Below are 22,462 nucleotides of genomic sequence, written 5' to 3'. Positions count from 1 at the left end.
TAGCCATATTATCGCTCACGCGTCCTATCTCGAAAGCATTATTTTTTAACTCTCTACCAACATAAGCATTAAAACTTTCTTGTCTGGCCATAAAGTCATCAAATTCATCTAAGCATGGGCTATGAAATTTAGTAGAGGGGATTTCAACTTTATCATATCTATAGAGAGAATTTACCTTTACTACGTGTGTCGGGTTATCAAGACAATGTGATTCTTCAACAAGCGGTATATTAAGACCATGTATTTCTTCAATATGAGGTAAATTCTTAACATCTTTGCCTTTAATACCTTTTTCTTTCATTGATTTCTTTGCCTCTTGCATATCTTCAGGACTGAGAAATAAAACACCTCTCTTTTTCAGAGTGGGTTCAGGAATAGGCTCAGGAGTTGGCTCAATTGGTTCAGGAATCGCTTCAGGAATTGACTCAGGAAGAGTCCAATTATTTTCATTAGTCAACATATCTCTACTTCTAATGTAGCAGTTGGTAGTCTCCACCGGTTAATTTTCGTCCCACCATTTTCGTCTGGTTTTTTTCGTAGGTTAACTTTGGTAGATTTTTTTCATCCGCTGCTCCTTGTTGGTTTCTCCCCTCCGCATCGCTCCGCTCGATCCAACTCCTCCCTCTTCCTCGGTCTCGCCTCAACCTACGCAGACGCATGTCCTCTTCCCGATAACCCTAGCCGCCGCGCTGATCCTCCCCTAACTGCCGCCGCTAATCTTCTCTCCCCTAACCGCAGGTGCACGCCATTCTTTTCCCCTTCCTCCTGCTAACGACGTCCCTCCACTCTGCAACGCAGATCAATCGATGTGGGCGGGGCACGTGGCGATCCCCAGTCGGGCTACATAGGGCCGACGACGATCTGGACAGGGGCGGTTTGAGGCGCTCGCGCACGGAGTGGATCCAGCAGCGGCCATGTCCTGCATCAAAGATGCGGCTAGGAATCGGAGGAGAGATGGGAGAGAGGAGGAAGGGACCGGGGATGGGCTCAGTGATGCGGCGACGCTTGCGGAGGCTAGCTGGCGGCTGAGTCACACGGCAACGGCAGCGCGCGTGTGGCATCCTCCCTGGTGGGGCGAGCAGGAAGGAGTAGGTGCACGGGAGGCGTAGGCGCTGTGGCCTATCTGCAGGTTAGTTAATCTTTGTTGTTATTATCCTTAGTGTGATTTCTACTAACTATTTCTCTGCTCTATTCTCTGGGCTTGAAGAGGTGGACGACGGTAATAGGGGAACTGGAACAAGCGCCAGAAGCGGCCATGAACATAGATGCACAGTTCTGCAAGGAAGAAACCAGGGTGTACAGAGGAAGGGAGATCTCACCCCAGGTCTCCGAGCTATTAACTGGGAAGATGAACCCCAGGCAGCCGGGCTGGACTGGTTTAAAAGTAACCCGTAAAACTTACTGATTTTAATTCACTTGGTACACGTCATCAGTGATTCAGTACGTGATGCCGGTATTGAGTGTACTAGCAGTCTACAGATAGATTTGCGTCCGTATGCTGAGCTTGTTCTGAGGATAATATTTTTTTGATTGAATCCAATATAAGGTAACTAATAGAAATACAATAGTACTACTAATGACAGTCTCACTGTTGGGAAGTTTTTTGATGGATATTTAGTCGAGACAGCTATTTCTACCATGGAATAATTGCAATTTAGCTATGTGACGCCGATGAATTATATAAAGTTTAGAAATGCATGTATGTCGATTTAATTTAACGGACATGGTCTTTTATGTTGATTTCAGCTGAGCAGTAGGAAACATTGGTGCAGAGTAAGGATTGCATCAGCGGCACCATGCCCTTATCGGGCGAAAACTCTTGATAAAGAGATAAGGGGATTCGCTGACTATCCAATACATAATGTGATTGTACTGGTGCTGGGGACAAGTTTTGACTCTTTATGATAGAGACGTGTGGTTTTTACAACCTATTCTCTTGGGAGAAAGGTTTTGGGATCAGATATTGGAAAAGCAGGTCAATGTTGAGAGGACAAAATTTAATTACGAAATAGTGTGTCGATATGTAGTGAGTTTTATTTCATTGCGACATATTTCAGTGTTTGGACAGTGTGTGTGTGTGTGTGTGTGTGTGTGAGTTGAGTTCTGAGAAGCATTTTTTCCCATGTTGACAACATGCAGGGTGAAGCAGGTGTGTAGAACACACGATCTTGCCGATGTGAGTACCCTGCTCTAATAAATTGCTTAGATCAGAGCACAGGGGTTAAGAAGTACATGAGACTGCAGTTTGATATGCACACGACATTTGACATTTGACATTTGACACGCTTGGGAGAGGGGAGGTGTTGGGAGGAGGAGACGTCATGGAGCCCAAGAGCGGATGCAACAGAAGAAGCAGCACCGTTGCCGTGCACTAAGCAGGTTGACAGAGTCTGCGAGGTGGAAGATCCATAGCATACAGGTGAGTCTGTAGGTGCTATTTTATCTTTGTGCATCTGTTCCAATATTATTGATCTTTTTCGCATTAGAGTAGAATGAATATTTGTATTACCATCTTATAGTGCTAAATCATGTGCAACAGTTGGGGTAAGCTTCTCAACTGCCTAGCACCAATTAGGCTTCTAAAACAGAAGCATACACAAAATTTAATTAAGCATCCAAGTTTCTTTTTAAGTGGTACACTATATATTGCTAACCGAGGGAACTTCTATTTGTGTTGCTTGTTTTTTCTAACAATCACTTGAGTGTGTTGTTTGCAGTTTTCAACCATCCATCGCTGAACCTACAGGAGCCTGATGCCATGTGTTTTTTTACCAATCAAACTACTTGGAGAACCAAAGAAAGTTGTTTTTTCTATCTCCACTAGGAGTCGGAAATGAGAACGCCATCTCTGCATAACTGAACGAAGTGACTGAAAATTTATGTTATATATGGTACAACCTTACGAGAGAATTATTTCTGTACATGTAGAACACAGTTACATGTATGCCTTCAAAGTTATTTGTTATTTATATATGTATAAATGAGCTTGGCTTTCAACCCTGCAAGGTTTACAATTTCTCAGTTTTATCAAGTCATCCACAGTTTTAATTATCATATGTATAATTGTGCCTGATACTCCAAATGCCCATTCGGCCAGGTTGATTTACAAGGGTTGTGTGGAGCGAACTCTGTTCCTCTAAACCAAGGGGTACTTTTGGCCCTTTTCCTGGCATCCGACATAGTCGATGAGATATCCCTGAAGCTTCAATGGATACAGAGGTTTACAAAATGTTCACACACAGTATTTGGTTCATATCCTCATTGTTTCATTTTCGATTGACTGGTGCGGTTCTCTTAAATAGTTTGAACCATTTAGCATTTGGGACCACGAGGATTCCGATTGGGAGAATGACGCCGTCCATAGATTCATGGCGAGACGTTGGTAATTTGATTAATTTCCAGGACCATTGTTTCCCGTCCGGTGATGCAATCTGAATATCATGCAAAAATTTGTCATGTTTGAGAATTGTCAGTATGAGAACACCGGACCAACCCACTTTACAGGTGGACAGGAGGGTTGACCATTGGGCGATGCGCTGCACGAGTAGGTCAGGAGGAACAAGAGTAGAAGAGGACTGTAGCCTGTAGGTGAGAGAAGATGATGCCATTGCCATCTTGACTGAAGGTTGGGCATCTAAAGATGCTTGTCAACCAGAACTCTGAAGGTATATGGTGTGATATTTACTAAAATTATATTGACCAAGCACAACATATCCAATCATTTGGAACCTGTCCTCTTCTTTTCTGGAACTAGCGGAAACCACCGTTCTTTGACTGATTGTTACAGAGTTTATCTGCTTCTGAAAATTAATATTCTCTGAATTTTTTTGCTAGCTAAACACCACTTGAAGGTACCTGGAAATACATTACTTGCTGAAGCTGCACATCCTATGCCCCAGGAGGAGGCCGAATGCATATTCCGATCATGTGATCTAAATACTAAAGCTTCCTTGCTGGATCTAAGGTTTAATTTCTCAGCCCCAATGCTGGCTCTTAGGGTAATACAACTTCTACTCCATATTTTTATGCCCTCCACATAAATCCATCACTCTCTTGTTGCCTTGAAGCATACTTCTGTCGCAGCCGGAGCTGAACATTTGGAGAGACCATACTGTAGCAAGCTTGCTTTCCAGGGACCTGGTGTTTCTGCAAACCCAACGATAGGTGTGTTTGAAAAAAAGGACAGTTCGTGTTGCAATTTTATGAAAACTTGCTTATGCGGTGTTATTGCAATGGTACAAAAAATGTCATGGTCTTTTTCTTCCTATTTAGATCGCCACCTACCTATTAATTACGACTCTGGGCAGGGCAGAATGTCACCATAATTTTTGTTCAACAACTAGATTTCATCCCAAGACGTGCCATCTCTCTAATTTGACTCTGAGCATGTAATACAGTTAGTTAATCATGTGGGTTGGTCTTGTGTCTTCCAGCTGCAATTGAATTACTCTAAGCGATCGAGGCCCTACTAATTAATTAACCTGGCTATTTGCTTGCTTCTTGTACCTACAGCATGCTCTCTGACTTTTTTTATCGCAGTATGCAAGCTTCTAAGCGCCGGATTGATGTCGTACTAACAAATTAAGGTGGTTGCTTACTTGCTTTTTTTTCTTAGCATTGCAAGCTTTACTGTGAATTAAAAGCAATTAACAGGATGGAGCCGGTATGCCTACAGTTGATTCACTAATGTTGAAATTAACTGCAGTAGCTTATTTTTTCCTACAACTTCATTGAAAGTTCCTTTGCCGTATCTAATTATCTAACGTTTTCCTTGTACCATTTTCCATGAGATTAATGTAATCGGGAATACCGGTGCTTGTTTGAATCATTTAGTTAATTAATTTTGTAGATAAAACTGGTATTTGTATGTTTTAGAATTACTATTATCTTGGTAAAATGACCACAAGTGAAAGGGTTGTAAAGATTAATTATTCTTTATGGAAGCATTATTGGTCTAATTAATAGATGTACATGCATCAATAATGTTGTTGAGCTTTAGTTGATTCTATAGTGTCGTACTATTCGCAAAGTTCTATTTTGAGAAAAAAATAGCAAATTCAATATTGTGCCAGCTAAATGGTGCACCCGCTGTAGCAAGTTAGTGCCCATCGAAATCACCCTGAGCATATTTGCGCTGATTTTCATGATTGCTCTTCTGCCAGCAACAACATTCCTCGCACTTCGACCACACAACTGTATGTTCATGTTCCAGAGTCCTTATTCATAGTTAATTTCAATCACAAAATGACAAATGTCAGTTTATTAGTTAACATGTGTATCTCCATTTCTTCTAAGTTTCAATCGACCTACTCTGAAGTTGTTCCTAAGACAGTTCCTCAAGCAAAGGGAATGAACCTCAGTTAGTGTATCTAGCAAGTTCGCGATCCTTTGTTGGGATAAACATTTTCGCAAGAGCAATAGTCTCGTCACTGTTTGTTGGTTGTTAGTACTGTTGCTTGTTAATTCTATTTTTTACTTCAGTTCATAAGGCAATATAGTTATGCTTGATGCACGATATGAAGACTGCCGTTTTGCCTTTTGACCTTGGTTTCTTCCTCTAGTAAGTAAATGCACATAGTTCTTTTGTAAATTAGAGCATACAACTTGTTGATCGATCTCTGAGCTCAGTAATAATATTAATCCTTAATCTGTTTATAGTGCAGACAAGATAAGAAAGAAATGCTACCCAAGAATATGTACTTTATAAACATTTCAACTGTAATCTGGAACAAAATTAAATAAATAAGGAAACAATATATTATATCTTTTTTGTACTTTGATGGTTTCACACCACAAGTTCCGAGATGGTAATTGTGCTGCATATGTTTGCTCTCTTACTTTGTTTTTCTGAACAGGTAGGTTCCGGAAGATGTCATGAAGAATTTCTTTGAGAGAATTTGCGTGAGGTGTGTCTAAATTATTTTTATCTTCTGAACATATTCTTGTATGACTAACTGAATTCATTTTCTCAAAACGTTGGTACTTTTCCTTTTTCATTTATGTTGCTCGACTGAGTCTCTCTCGGATCATGTACAGTCCACATGCTTGTCCTTATTGAGTTTGCTCAAGTAAGAAAAACTTGATATTTATGTTTGTTGGCAGCAGCGTGACTAGCTGATCTGTAGCACGCAAAAGTTTTGCGAAATCCTTATCTTTCGGCTTTTTAAAGAAGATAGGCCATTACAAAAACAAGGTATAACAGTCGACTTTCCTATCAGGATTTTACAACCTGAATACCAAGGGACCACTATTAGAAGAGAGCATAATAAGTAAATGCCGATGCCATCTTTGACTTTTTGGATGGTCGGCGGCGCCATAAACTCGATAACCAGCACCGCGGAGTCAAGAAATTCAACTAAATAGAATCCTAAAACAATCTTATTCGAGCACACACGGGACCCACAACAATGAAATTTACACAAGCGGCAATCATCCGAGCAGAGAATGGAGAAGGGAAATATACTTGAAATTGTTTTTTCCGAATGAGAAAGCCTTTGGCAAACTCCTTGCAAATCTGTTTTTGCCGGGCACAATAGACATATCTGCTCAGTCACAACATAAGGAACCCCCAATGTTCCTCAAAGCCTACCCGGCCTGACAGCTTTAGTTGAATGATCTGATCCCGAAGCAAGCTTTCTACTTAAATTGCTATGACTGACCAACTAATGATAGGACTACCTATCTTGATGCTTTGAATCTGTATTCAGAGCTTTTTTCCAATTACCGGGACTACTAATTTCAAGTACAAAGCTCTCCTATGAATATGCTACTGCTCTTACTTTCTACCTGAATCCGAGCATTGAAGCAAGCTCTTTATCGCGCCATAACCGAGTCTCTCCTTGCAGCTTTGACCAATCCACCCGTCATTGCAAATAACTGCTCCTTACTCTTTGATTGCATGTCCATTTTTGCTTGATGTTTGGCTCACCGGATCTGGTACATGAAAAAGCCATTCCTTTTCGCTTTCATTCAACCACTCAGTATACTTTTTGACTGGAAGAGTCAAGCGAAAGCAATTAGTTTAGAAGGAAGAGGAAGACCTAGGGGGCTTACGTCCTCATTTCACTCTTTTTGCTCCTGCGAGACACGACTCAACTACTTTTTACAATTGACAGGGTAGCCCGGAGGTCAGATGAAGGGTCTCTTATTGCTAATGGAGAAAGATTGGAGTGAAGTTCAGTATGCTTTCTAAGATCAGAGGAGGAAAAGAATGAAGGTGTGGGCGGGAGTTTTATTTAGGTTTATTTAGATAGATTCGCCTTTGGGGTTGTTACAGAATCGGTTCTTCAAGAAGGAGCTCTTAGTACGGTGGATGCATCGAATGCAAGCTGTAAGGAAGAATAATTCTCTTAGCAGACAAGAATGAAATTCAATTAGTCCCACACTTCCCGCAGGAATCGAAGAGTACGCAAGCACATTCATTTAATGGGAAAGCTTTCCTTGGCTAGGCCCCTATGAAGAAAGATGCCAATTCCCAAAAGCAGTAACAATAGCAATAGCAGTAGGAGTAGCATTAGGAATTAAGACTGTCAGGCCTCATTCATCAAAGTAGCAGTCCTTAGGGGCTGAAAAAGAGCCCAGATTCCCCGCAACAAGCTTGGAAAGGAAGAAGACATGAAGGGAGGAGTTCCTCTTAGCCTTTGCTCCTCTTTGATAGAAGTAGCTCTTTTGTTTGCTAGAATGGCTTGTTAGCAAGAAAATGCCTCTGCTTGCAAACTAGAAAATCTGATTCTAGTAGAAAGTGGACTAAGTCTTAAGAGAGATAAGCCGGTCTTTATACACTGGCCCTACTTCGAATTCAGTCAGTGGCCAGATGCATTGTAAGCAATTCCAGTCCCAGCTGCTGAGGTGGCGTAGTCAGCCCTACCTAAGTATTGAACAAAACCAACCATTTTTATAATATTATCCTATCTTGCATATTAATTAAGACCACTTATTAGATCAAGGTTGGCAATGCGATCTCGAGGACCCCGAAAAACTCGAGACCGCTCTCCGTCCATATTTAGGATGGTTAGGGCGATTTTTTAAGAAATAAAAACCTTCTGTCGATTTATCCACACTTCCATGACTTCTAGAGGAAAGCTAACTGCTTGCTGGCTGGGGAGCACAGGGGACCCTAGTCAACATTCATATTTCTACCCACCGGTGGATGATCGGTCACCTTAGTTCCAATTTAGCTACTGTTCATTTTGTTGAACTCCAAGTTATCTTGACCTTGATTCGGTCAAGCAGTTTTTCCTTACTATACTCCAGTACGAACAGGAAAAGAATCTGTGTACTCAACGGTGCATTAGTAATTATCTGGGATTTATTTGGGAGTGTGATCCGCAGAGAGCAAAGTGTGTATCACATGAATTTGATAGCTCAGGCCTTGGAAGGACCTTTTTGGCACTAGACAGACTCTTTAATATCGATGGCAGCAACTATCCATTTTCTCAATCAGATTACTGCGTGTGCGCTTGTGTGCTCCAATCTTTAGTAAATAAAGCAAAGATTTCTGAGCTAGGAATCAGAGGAAATGCTCTGACTCAAATCCAGATACAATTTGATATGTCGGAGACCTGTGTGACTCCCTACATGTATTTGAAGAGTCCCTCAGGATCATATCACAATAAACTAGACTGGTCAGGATGCTCCAACTAACAATCTAGAATCCATACTTGATAGGGTCAAGAATAAAAACATGATATCAAGAATAGCATATTGAAAGATCCCAATCATTTTTCTTGATAACTTCTTCAACCTACATATTTTTCGTATAAATTGGATCAATTATTAATAAAATAAGGAGCAAACATAGGTATCAGATATCAGGACAAGCTACCTTGCTTGCATTGCATTCGTTAAACGGTAGCTTCCGCGCCCTTCCTGCCTGCTTCAATTGATGTGAATGATCGTGTCTTCGACATCAATTTCAGTCTGATTAGATATGTCATTGAAACAAATCTGTTTTGTCTCTGTTTTCTTTTCGGATGATGAGGATGAGCCAGCCGAATGGATGGAGTTGGAGGGACACGGAATCCTTCCTAAGATGTGCCTAGAGGGAACAATCCTTTCAGAATCTCGTACGTCTAAGTGATCAACTACTTGTGCCTCCGAAAAGCTAGAAATCAGTAAAAGGAATGATCTACAGATAGAGGGTTCAAACCATATAGCAGCACTCATCCCGCCCTGACCCGAGTCCCCTAGCCTCTCAGCTTCAGCAGTTGTTGTAAGGAGAAGTAGCAGGATTGTTAGTTTATGTGCCGAGCAGGCGCAGGGATGAGAAGAGAATTGCATAGAATAGAAGCAGCTAAGGCTCCTTCCTCTTCAGATTCCTACTAAAGGGCGGCAGGTGAGTGAGTCGGACGCATTGTTCCATCAGTGTGTCAAGGTCCATCAGTGTGTCAAGCAAGTTAGAAGAATAGCTTGTGCTTGTAGTGCAACAGTTGCTGCAAGAGCAAGAGCTACTGGTAAGGTTTAGTGTACGAGCCAGGTCAGAACCTGAACTCGATTTGTCACTGTGCGCCGCTAGGGCAAGGTCAGAATGAAGATAGCAAGGGACGTTACTCCAACTAGAGTAGTGAAATACCGAAATCAAGGAATCTCTCCGGGAAGACAGTCAAGGAAAGGGAAACATTACTCTACTAAGAAATAAACTCGTATAAGAAAGAAGAGACCTGGATTCCGGATTCCAATCTTTGATCCAGTTTTAGGCCAGTGCTAAAACTTGGAGAGAAAGAGCTTTTCCCTCAACTTCACTCCCTTGACTTGACTCCCGACCGATGATCCTACTAACGTCATTTTGACAGCTATGGATATGGAATTAAAGCATGCGGAGACACCGACCATATAGATTCTCTGACCTCTGCCCTGGAACCCCACATCGGGGGGCTGCCAGTACGTACTGCTATTTGACCTCGATACCCAGTCCGCTGATAAGAAAACTTCTGTTTCACTTAGGTGCTGCCAGTGTGGAAGAGGAGATTCGAGCCTCATAAGTGAATACGGAAATCCATCTGAACTGGTATCCATCCCTGGTAAGTAAGCTTCCTCGCTCGGTGTCAGGTTGGAAGCCTGCGGGCCAGTCTGTTCTAGCGCCTCATTCTTTACATCCTTGCATTACTCTCTTCCTTTCCTCCTTGCCCTAACTTGAACTGGCTGAAACTAAAATGGCCGGACTTTCTAATGATGGCACTGGCTTGGCTGGATCGACGTGAACTTCTATTAGGATAGCAACTGTTTTGCCCCCTGTCGAACTTTGACTGAGACATAGCCTTGCTGCTGCGGGGCAGCCGACTTCTAATTCTAGTTACTGTCCTTCTTGTTCATGTAGTGCCTGCCTCTCTCCAAAACTCCTTCCCGCACTTGATTGAGCAAAAGATGCAGCTTCAATAATTGAGCGGCGTGGAAGGTGACCTTGGCTGTAGGCAGCAGCTCCTTTGGCTGATCTGCGGCGATGCAGAAGTTGGCTTGGAAAGAAGCACGACCGGCTGCTCTGAAGTGGGTCGTAGGGAGGGCTTCGTAAGAGTTAGGGAGGGAGCTCTATTAGCCAGTGCATGACATCCAACCCAATGGCATCATGCCCTGGTACGCTTCTTATCTGTTCCAATTCTTACACTTGGTCTTTTTCTAACTCTGAAAATAGAGTTTGCCATGATTCCTAATCATGCTTTAAAAGCTGATATCCACCTTGTTTATCTTGCTACTGGTGGTAATGTGTGCAAGTATGATTTTGTGATAATGCAAGATGTTGTGTGCCTTCTTTTTCATGGTACGAGTACTCTAATCTGGCTCGTATGATAATGTACCACTGCTATAGAGCACAAACGACGTGTTTTTAATTATATTTTAGTTGACATGGATTTCATTTATCTTGTGAATTGTATAGTCAGATCATGAATTTTAATGATTGATTGATTTTCATGGTCACAGGTAGGCATGGTTGCGTGGCCACGGGGAGAATGAAGCAAGTAGCGTGTGAGGAGTTTAAGAAATGGGGACAGGGGACAGTTAATTAAGGCTCTATGTTAGTTTCAAGTTTTATCCTTGTTGAGGTAAAAAATTAAGGTTGGATTAACCACCATGTACATCTATAATTACTTTTAAATAAGAAATATAATCAAAATATTCTTTTGAATTGATAAAATTTATACAATTTGTACAAGTACATGAAGGTGGAACATGAGGAAGGGTGGGAGAAGATTAGATATCGTTTCATTTTCTTGCAAGGAGAGGATGGTTACGAAGAAATGGCAAGAAATGGAGAGAGAATCAGGTTTATTACTGTATGGATGGAAACCACATGCCAGCTTGTCCAACATATTTCTACATTGAGTCAATTATTCGACCGCTATGTTTTTTTTATTCCATGGCAATGCATGGTCATTCAACTATTCAAATTTACAGGTTGTTTATCCACTTTTTTCAAGCTATTTACATATTTGTCACTTGTCAGCAAGTTTGCATATGATGCTAGGAAATGAACATAAGGACACATAAATGTTGCATTTTGAATATGAAATAAACTCAACATCCAAATAACAAATTTGTTGCTCTGTCTATCGGTGAGCAGGAAATGTAAGCATCCTTCTAAATAAGATATTACCTATCTTGAAGCTGGAAATGCAAGAATTCTTCTAAATAAGATATTAGTTATCTTCATGATGGAAATGCAAGCATCTTAAATTTACAACAATATTTCTAAAAACTGAAAACAATCTTGCAATCTTGATATAAGAATGAAACATAAGCAACATCACAGAGTTTGCTATTTCTTTTGAAACATAATTACCAACAAGTGATATATAGGTGAACTTACGGTTTATTCAAATTGGAATGCGGATCACTCTACTAAAAAGTATGATGTCATTCACTTCGAGTAAAAATGGTCATCTACTCGCATTCAGCATCTGACCAATGAATATATATTGTATATGAGTTTTCTATTTTTTATTTTAATATTGTTTACATGTTTACTTTTGTAGATCAAAGATCAAAACTGATGGCTTTTTATTGACAAAGCTTTATGGTGAACCAAACTGAAAAATCATTGGGGTTTACACAATCAGAAGAGATGCATACAAATAATTGTTCTTTATATATTTGTTGTGCATGATAATACAAAAGGTATGTTTCTATACATATTTATTTTTGCAGAGTATGAAAGAGATGGAGATGGATTATGTCAACGTTCAAAAAGAATTAATCGACAAGGGTGTTGAGGCGATGTCATTGGAAGGGCCCAAAAATTCATTAAGAATTATACAACAAAAGGCCCATGGCAACGCACTGGCATTTTTATACACACGACATTTGACATGCATTATGTTCATATATGCAACCAACAGTTAATGCATTCGATGTGTATATCACTCCCTCCGTCCTAAAATACTTGTCATCAAGATGGATAAAAATGAATGTATCTAGAACTAAAATACGTCTAGATACATCTTCTTTTATCCATTTTGATGACAAGTATTTCCGGACGGAGGGAGTATTTTTTTTGTATGTGACAATGCACAAGCATTGAACTAACTGTATGAAAGGAAACCATTTCAATTTCCCCTTTCCAAGAACAAGGAATTCTTATGTATTGGAACACATACGCTTGGAGGACTTCAGGGGGAGAGAGCGACAATATTACATGAATACAGATGTGCCAATTGCAAAGACTTTACGGTGGTGATACAGAGGCATTCCTCTGTTCATTAACTCAGATTCAGACTCTAATATATGCAGGCAGTATGATCAATAACTGTCAAAGAGTAATATGACGTTCTCAAATTGCCAAGATATGCAGGAGACATTGTAACAAAAGCTGCAATCTCTATGTAGCTATTTACTTCAATTGATGAATTCACTTCATGACAGGACATGGTGTGTCGTGGAAGATTGTTGTTTAATTTATTTACCTTGCTTTGTGGATTGATGTAATGTGAACAGTTAATTCAAAAAACTTTATCACAAATAGAAATAAGATTGCTTTTCTTTAGCTTAATACATGTGTCTACTTCCTAATATCAAATTAGACTTTAGTGTTAATTGTATTCCAATGAAGAAACATGACCCTGCCCCATTGAACTTCATGTCCTACGGTCAAGATGGAGACTTTGTTCTCTCTTCATTTGGACCGTCTCATATAGAAGAAATTGCAGCATTGTGATATCAAATAATTATCCACTAATTGATCAATGAAATTGCTGAAGTGTATGATAGATCTGCGATTTAAAGTATGCATTATAGCCCGTAGCAACGCACGGGCGTTCTACTAGTTTATTCAATAATATTTCAGCTTCGTCGACTGTTCTTTCCCTGAAAACACAACCAGCACAACTATCCAAGTAGTCCTTGGAAGCATCGGTTAGTCCATTATAAAAGATATCAAGTATTTCATTTTTCTTGAGAGGATGATCAGGCAAAGCATTAAGTAACCGGAGAAGCCTCCCCCAAGCTTGTGGGATTGAGACTCTCTTCTTTGATTTGCACAAAATTATATATTCCCCGCAAGGCAGCTTGCTTCTTATGAGCAGGGAAATATTTAGCAGAGAAGTCATAAATCATATCCTGGGGACTACGCACACAACCAGGAGCAAGAGAATTATACCAAGTCTTAGCATCACCCTTTAATGAGAATGGAAATATCTTAAGGATATAAAAAATAGCGAGACTTCTCATCATTAGTAAATAGGGTGGCTATATCATTTAACTTGGTAAGATGTGCCACAACAGTTTCAGATTCAAGGCCATAAAAAGGATCAGATTCAACTAAAGTAATAATCTCAGGATCAACAGAGAATTCACAATCCTTATTAGTAACACAAATAGGTGAAGTAGCAAAAGCAGGGTCTAGTTTCATTCTAGCATTAAGAGACTGCTGCTTCCATTTAGCTAATAATTTCTTAAGATCATATCTATCATTGCAAGCAAATATAGCTCTAGCAGCTTCTTCATTCATAACACAACCCTCAGGAACAACAGGTAATTCATAATCATTGGGAGAACCTTCATCATCACTATCATCAATAATAGCATCTTCAATAATTTCATTCCCCCTAACTCTAACAAGTTGTTCATTAAGAAATTCACCTAATGGCAAAGTAGTATCACGCACAGAAGTAGTTTCATCATGCATAGCAGAAGTGGCATCATCAATAACATGCGACATATCAGAATTCATAGCAGTAGAAGGTTTAGGTGTCGCAAGCTTACTAATAACAGAAGGAGAATCTAGTGTAGAGCTAGATGGCAGTTCCTTACCTCCCCTCGTAGTTGAGTGCAAAATCGTAGTTCTGTCATCTTTCAAGTTCTTCATAGTGATCAACAGATATAAATCCCAAGTGACTCAAAGAATAGAGCTATGCTCCCCGGCAACGACGCCAGAAATTAGTCTTGATAATCCACAAGTGTAGGGGATCGCAACAGCTTTCGAGGGTAAAGTATTCAACCCAAATTTATTGATTTGACACAAGGGGAGCCAAAGAATATTCTTGAGTTGTCACGCCCAATATGCGACCCTATCCAAAAGGAACTCGAAGGTCCCACCAAGGATAGACCCGCATATTGAAACACTTTTGCAAGGTGGATATCATTACATCAACATTACATAATATATGGGGATACATACAAGAGGCATACAATGCCACACGAATACAACATCATCTTACATAAGAGCACCATCCGACTACGGATGAAACACAAACAGAAACTCAACGACATCCACCCTGCTAGCCCAGGCTGCCGACTTGGAACCTATCCCCTGATCGAAGAAGAAGCAGAAGAAGAACTCCAAAACAAGCAAACATTGCTCTCGCGTCAAGATCAGCGCATAACCTGTACCTGCAACTGTTGTTGTAGTAATCTATGAGCCACGAGGGCTCAGCAATCCCATTACCATGGGTATCAAGACTAGCAAAGCTTAATGGGAAAGGAAGGGATAAAGTGGTGAGGTTGCAGCAGCGACTAAGCATGTATGGTGGCTAACTTACGCAAATAAGAGCGAGAAGAGAGCAAGCGGAACGGTCGTGAAGCTAGCAATGATCAAGAAGTGATCCTGAACTCCTACTTACGTCAAACATAACCCAAAAACCGTGTTCACTTCCCGGACTCCGCCGAAAAGAGACCATCACGGCTACACACACGGTTGATACGTTTTAATTCGGATCTGGTGTCAAGTTATCTACAACCGGACATTAACAAATTCCCATCTGCCCATAACCGCGGGCACGGCTTTCGAAAGATTATACCCTACAGGGGTGTCCCAACTTAGCCCATGATAAGCTCTCGCGATCAACGAAAGATATACCTTCTCCCAGGAAGACCCAATCAGACTCGGAATCCCGGTTTACAAGACATTTCGACAATGGTAAAACAAGACCAGCAAAGCCGCCCGATGCGCCGACAATCCCGATAGGAGCTGCACATATCTCGTTCTCAGGGCAACACCGGATAAGTCAAGCTACGAGTAAAACCAGCCCTCGAGTTGCCTCGAGGTGGCCCCGCAGGCTGCTCGGTTCGGACCAACACTTAGACAAGCACTGGCCCGGGGGGGCTAAAATAAAGATGACCCTCGAGAGAGCGACTCCCCAGGGAAAAGTAGGTGGTGGTGAGGCAAATGGTAAAACCAAGGTTGGGCCTTGCTGGAGGAGTTTTATTCAAAGCGAACTGTCAAGGGGGTCCCATAAATCACCCAACCGCGTAAGGAACGCAAAATTCGGGAACATAACACCGGTATGACGGAAACTAGGGCGGCAAGAGTGGAACAAAGCACCAGGCATAAGGCCGAGTCTTCCACCCTTTACCAAATATATAGATGCATTAATTAAATAAGAGATATTGTGATATCCCAACATAATCCTGTCCACCATGAAGCAATCTTCAACTTCACCTGCAACTAACAACGCTATAAGAGGGGCTGAGCAAAAACGGTAACATAGCCAAACAATGGTTTGCCAGGAAGGGTGTCAAAGGTTAGAGGTTCATGGCAATTTGGGAGGCTTGAAGAGTAAAAGATAGGTAGCGCAGCAAAGCGATAGAACGAAGCAACTAGCATAGCAATGATAGTAGTGAGATCCAGGGTAGCGGTCATCTTGCCTGAAATCCCGCTAGGAAGAAGAACGAGTCCATGAAGAAGACGAACGGGAGTAGTCGAACGAATCCTCACAATCACAACATTACCGGAACTAAGAAGCAACACTGGAAAAAAACATGGCATGAGGTGAAGCACAATAAAACTACCTATCTAGGCAAGTTTAAATGAGGCGGAACAACAAACAACAATTCCGGAAAATCCTCATGTGCGTATTTTAGAAATGGTACTGTTCTGCCTAAACAATATTTTAATGTTGTTAAACAGGGAAATAAAGTGCACCATGTTAAACTAGGCAATTTTCCACCCCATTTACATATAAAGAACATTTAAAACTGGGCTACGGTTATTTAGTTATGAAATAAACCATTTTAACATGTCATCATACAAATTAAATGCAAACGTCCATTTTAGACATTTCAAACATGGATGAAAGATGCAGATTATGAAAGTACATGAAAATCTGAGCATTTTACATATATAACATGTTTTATTTGGATGCATGGACATTTAGTTATGAGCATTTTAAAATGATGGCATTGATGTGAATATGCAGAAAATGAATAAATGCTAAAACACATGGGAAAGGGAAAAATATACACGGGCCGGATTCAACGCACAGTGCAAGCCCAGAAGTGGAATTGACCCAAGTGGCTAAGTGTGTGTGCATTGCAAAATAAAAATAAAAACAGAGGACAAAAGGGGGAGTGTTGGATTTCGAACCAAGGATCTCCTGCAAGTTTGACAACAGGGTCAAACAGTTGGGATAGGAAGCATGTGTGACAATGGATGGTCTCGGCTTGTGATGACACATTCTCTCGAACTGATCTGAACTGAAGAAACACGAACAGATAGCAAAAATGAAAAGGATTAACAAAATAGGGACGCGTGGGACTCGAACCCAGCACCTGCTGGATGTGCACAAGCGTGATTAAACAGTTGATCTAGACTGGATCCATGGTATCTAGTGGGTTTGGCTGTAGAAGAAGCAGCAAAAATCTCTGAAAGACTGAAGGTGCAAAATTGCACAAAAACAAGAATACGCAGCCTTGGGGGTTTGATCTCGGGGCTCCCCCGTAGGATTGCGTGGTCTTGACCACTGAGCTGTTGCTATGTGGGTGCCGAAAGGAGGCTCAGCTCATTATGTATGATCAGAAGTCCTAGCCTTCTTCTCCGGCGAATACACGGGTGCATCGGAGGCGACGCCGGCGAGCAAACGCAGTGGCAGTTGCTGCTGTGGTGAGCCGGCGGGGGTGCAGAAACAGGGGATGGGTGCTAATGCGTGTGCGTGTGCAAGGCTAGGGGTACAGGAGGTCGAGGACGAGTAGAAGCTTGTCTCGTTCATGGCGGGGATACGGCGAAGCAGGTCAATGGGACTCGCGGGCGAGATGGGCGTGTTATGCGAGCATAAGTGCAAGTGCGGAGAGAGCGTGGAGGCTGTGTGCATGAGCATGCGAGGTGAGTTTCAGAAACTCGCCCATGGCGGATATGGGATTGGCGACTCGGGAAGACGACCACGGTGACAGAATTGAACCAGAGAGAGAGATGGGGAGGAGCGGGGCTTCACTATGGGGGTGCTGCTGGAGTCGTACGAGGTCGCGGGTGACTGCAGACGGTGGGAGGGCATGATGATCGACGAAGGCGCTCGAGTCCGTGAAGCAGAGGAAGCAGAGGAAGATGACATCGGGGACTTGGTGGCTCCGGCCTTGGATCACAGCGGGAACGGGGTTGTGGAGGCGTCTCGAAGGGCCGGGAGGAAGGAGGGGTCGGCGTCGGAGCTCCTACGCCGGAGGAGAGCTCCGGCTCCTCATCCATGGCGATCGGGAGCGAGGCAACAGAGCGCTTGGGTGCCCCTTACCTGCGGCGGCGGCGCGGAGGGGAAAAGAGGGAGGAGGAGGAACCCTAGGGCGAGGGATGCTGGTTTTATAGGAGGGCGAGGCGAGCTGGCTGGGCCACGGTGGCCATGTGCGCCTGCCTCGTCGGTTTTACTGTGAGAGGGTAACGAGCGAGGGAGGAGGAAGAACAATAGCGAAGGGAGACTGGCATGTGGGTCCGGTGTGGTTGTCGACGTGGAAAGGGACATCCACGGGAGCAAAGGAGGTGCAGGAGAGAGGCCTTGCCGGCGGCTGGGCTGCGGGTGATGTTGGGCTGCGCTGCAGCTGCGCTGGGCTGCTGGTTTCCTCACCTTCTTCCCTATTTTTCAAACAGAAAAGAAGAGAGAAAAGTGCAGGGAGTTTGGATAGGGTAGTGGCCAAGATGAAAATATTTATGGACTGCTGGTATAATGGATAATTAAGTAAAATTGGTTTGGATATTTTTACAGACAGAAATTTAAAACAAGTTTGAATTTCATTCAAACTTGAGTTAAATTCTAGCCCAACCAAAACAACTTACAAAGAGCTGCAACTTGGCAGAGAGGGTTAACGTCAAGGTGTAGGGTTTGTAGGAAAAGATGGAACATTTTTTGGATAGGGAAAATGCCACATGAAAAATAAATGTAATAAAGAAGAAAGGAGAAGTTTGAATGGAATAGAAACTTGGGTGAACTTGACGAATGGTCGCTGGTATGAGCATGTTGCATGAGTGAGGTGGAGGTAAGAAGAAAAAGGGGGGGGGGTCACAGAATATCACACAACAAGATTTCAAGATGCAAATCAAGGGATGATGCTCCTGATGCAAATGCAACAAAAATGACATATGCAATATCATGAAGCATAGAACAAAGCAAGGATGGTGCAATGTAATATAATATAAGATGAACATGATGCAAGAAGCAAAAATGACAAGGCACTCAACATGATCATGGCATAACATATAGGAATGAAATATGCAAAACAATTATGATAATGCAACAAACATAATAAACACACGTCAACAACTAAAATAAATGGAAGGGCAACTGAAGCGTCGGTTTCGGGGCGTTACACGAGTATTAGCAGTTGAGTTGTCAATTCAACCACACCTGGATAACTTAGTATCTGCGACAAAGTATTTAGTAGCAAAAATGGTATGATAGTAAAGGTAACGGTGGCAAAAGTAAAGATAATTGTTTTTGGGTTTTTGTAGTAGTTGTAACAGTAGCAATGGAAAAGTAAATAAGCAAAGAACAATATGTGAAAAGCTCGTAGGCAATGGATCAGTGATGGATAATTATGCCGGATGCGATTCCTCATGTAATAGTTATCAAATAGGGTGACACAGAACTAGCTCCAATTCATCAATGTAATGTAGGCATGTATTCCGTAAATAGTCATACGTGCTTATGGAAAAGAACTTGCATGGCATCTTTTGTCTTACCCTCCCGTGGCAGCGGGGTCCTAACGGAAACTAAGGGATATTAAAGCCTCCTTTTAATAGAGAACCAGAACAAAGCATTAGCACATAGTGAATACATGAACTCCTCAAACTACGGTCATCACCGAGAAGTATCATGATTATTGTCACTTCGGGGTTGTCGGATCATAACACATAATAGGTGACTACAGACTTGCAAGATAGGATCAAGAACACACATATATTCATGAAAACGTAATAGGTTCAGATCTGAAATCATGGCACTCGGGCCCTAGTGACAAGCATTAAGCATAGCAAAGTCATAGCAACATCAATCTCAGAACATAGTGGATACTAGGGATCAAACCCTAACAAAACTAATTTGATTACATGGTAAATCTCATCCAACCCATCACCGTCCAGCAAGCCTACGACGGAATTACTCACGCACGGTGGTGAGCATCATGAAATTGGTGATGGAGGATGGTTGATGATGACGACAGCGACGAATCCCCCTCTCCGGAGCCCTGAACGGACTCTAGATCAGCCCTCGTGAGAGAGATTAGGGCTTGGTGGCGGCTCCGTGTCGTAAAACGCGATGAAACTTTCTCTCTGATTTTTTTCTCCCCGAACGTGAATATATGGAGTTGGAGTTGAGGTCGGTGGAGGTCTAGGGGGCCCACGAGATAGGGGGGCGCGCCCCCCTGTCTCGTGGACAGGGTGTGGGCCCCTGGTGTATTTCTTTCGCCCAGAAATTCTTATTAATTCCAGAAAGTGCCTCCGTGGATTTTCAGGACATTCCGAGAACTTTTCTTTTCTACACATAAAACAACATCCTGGTAGTTCTGCTGAAAACAGCGTCAGTCCGGGTTAGTTTCATTCAAATCATGCAAGTTAGAGTCCAAAACAAAGGCAAAAGTGTTTGGAAAAGTAGATACATTGGAGACGTATCATACCTCCCTGCTAAACTTATAGCAAGGCACACATGAGGCTTGGTACATATCATTGCATACATGGTAGAACCTATGGCTGAGGCATATGGAATGACTTTCATTTTCTCTCTATCTTCTGCAGTGGTCGGGCATTGAGTCTGACTCAACTTCACAACTTGTAACACAGGCAAGAACCCTTTCTTTGACTGATCCATTTTGAACTTCTTCAAAACTTTATGAAGATATGTGCTTTGTGAAAGTCCAATTAAACGTCTTGATCTATCTCTATAGATCTTGATGCCCAATCCGAGGTCTTTCATTGAAAAATTCTTATTCAAGTATCCTTTTATGCTATCCAGAAATTATGTATTATTTCCAATCAACAATATGTCATCTACATATAATATTAGAAATGCTACAGAGCTCCCACTCACTTTCTTTTAAATACATGCTTCTCCAAAAGTCTATATAAAACCATATGCTTTTATCACACTATCAAAGCGTATATTCCAACTCCGAGATGCTTGCACCAGTCCATAAATGGATCGCTAGAGCTTGCACACTTTGTTAGCACCTTTAGGATCGACAAAACCTTCTGGTTGCATCATATACAAGTCTTCTTTAAGAAATCCATTAAGGAATGCAATTTTGACATCCATTTGCCAAATTTCATAATCATAAAATGCGGCAAATGCTAACATGATTCAGACAGACTTAAGCATCGCTACGGGTGAGAAGGTCTCATCGTAGTCAACTCCTTGAACTTGTCGAAAACCTTTCGCAACAAGTTGAGCTTTGTAGACAATAACATTACCGTCAACGTCAGTCTTCTTCTTGAAGATCCATTTATTCTCTATGGCTTGCCGATCATCGAGCAAGTCAACCAAAGTCCACACTTTGTTCTCATACAAGGATCTCGTCTCAGATTTCATGGCCTCAAGCCCATTTCGCGGATTCTGGGCTCATCATCACTTCCTCATAGTTCATAGGTTCATCATGGTATAGTAACATGACTTCCAGAATACGACTACCGTACCACTCTGGTGCGGAACGTACTCCGGTTGACCAACAAGGTTCGGTAGTAACTTGATCTGAAGTTTCATGATCATCATCATTAACTTCATCACTAATTGGTGTAGGCATCACTGGAACTGATTTCTGTGATGTACTACTTTCCAATTCGGGAGAAGGTACAATTACCTCATCAAGTTCTACTTTCCTCCCACTCACTTCTTTCGAGAGAAACTCCTTCTCTAGAAAGGATCCATTCTTAGCAACGAATATCTTGCCTTCAGATCTATGATAGAAGGTGTACCCAATAGTCTCCTTTGGGTATCCTATGAAGACGCATTTCTTCGATTTGGGTTCGAGCTTATCAGGTTGAAGCTTTTTCACATAAGCATCGCATGCCCAAACTTTAAGAAACGACAACTTAGGTTTCTTGCCAAACCACAGTTCATATGGTGTCGTCTCAACGGATTTGTGCCGTATTTAACGTGAATGCAGCCGTCTCTAAAGCATAATCCCAAAACAATAGTGGTAAGTCGGTAAGAGACATCATAGATCGCACCATATCTAATATAGTACGGTTACGATGTTCGGACACACCATTACGCTGTGGTGTTCCAGGTGGCGTGAGTTGTGAAACAATTCCACATGGTTTCAAATAAAGACCAAACTCATAACTCAAATATTCACCTCCACGATCAGATCATAGAAATTTTATTTTCTTGTTACGATGATTTTCCACTTCACTCTGAAATTCTTTGAACTTTTCAAATGTTTCAGACTTATGTTTCATTAAGTAGAGATACCCATATCTGCTCAAATAATCTGTGAAGGTCATAAAATAAAGATACCCGTAGCGAGCCTCAATACTCAAGGACCGCATACATCAGTATGTATTATTTCCAATAAGTCAGTTGCTCGCTCCATTGTTCCGGAGAACGGAGTCTTAGTCATCTTGCCCATGAGGCATGGTTCGCAAGCATCAAGTGATTCATAATTAAGTGATTCCAAAAGCCCATCAACATGGAGTTTCTTCATGCGCTTTACACCAATATGACCTAAACGACACTGCCACAAATAAGTTGCACTATCATTATTAACTTTGCATCTTTTGGCTTCAATATTATGAATATGTGTATCACTACAATCGAGATTCAACAAAAATAGAGCACTCATCAAGGGT

General features: G+C 41.8%; 1 long non-coding RNA gene across 30 annotated transcripts; it reads left to right on the top strand.

The window, feature by feature from the left end:
• The first annotated feature begins 601 nt into the window (after positions 1-601).
• LOC123156429 (uncharacterized) lies at positions 602-12,887 on the top strand. 30 transcript variants are annotated; one of them, XR_006478111.1, is made up of 15 exons: positions 602-1,129; positions 1,208-1,384; positions 2,140-2,419; positions 2,718-3,219; positions 3,303-3,382; positions 3,505-3,665; positions 3,835-3,964; positions 4,068-4,164; positions 4,540-4,586; positions 5,856-5,906; positions 9,943-10,019; positions 10,316-10,569; positions 10,915-11,036; positions 11,148-11,388; positions 11,967-12,886. It is a non-coding gene; the product is annotated as an uncharacterized lncRNA (long non-coding RNA). The 30 variants fall into 30 exon arrangements; XR_006478100.1 differs by having other exon boundaries at positions 1,747-2,419; XR_006478091.1 differs by having other exon boundaries at positions 1,208-1,546; positions 1,747-2,419.
• The last annotated feature ends 9,575 nt before the right edge of the window (positions 12,888-22,462 follow it).

This window comes from Triticum aestivum, chromosome 7B, assembly GCF_018294505.1.
Source record: "Triticum aestivum cultivar Chinese Spring chromosome 7B, IWGSC CS RefSeq v2.1, whole genome shotgun sequence".
Classification (NCBI taxonomy): Eukaryota; Viridiplantae; Streptophyta; class Magnoliopsida; order Poales; family Poaceae; genus Triticum; species Triticum aestivum.
This window is presented reverse-complemented; position numbering and strand designations above follow the sequence as displayed.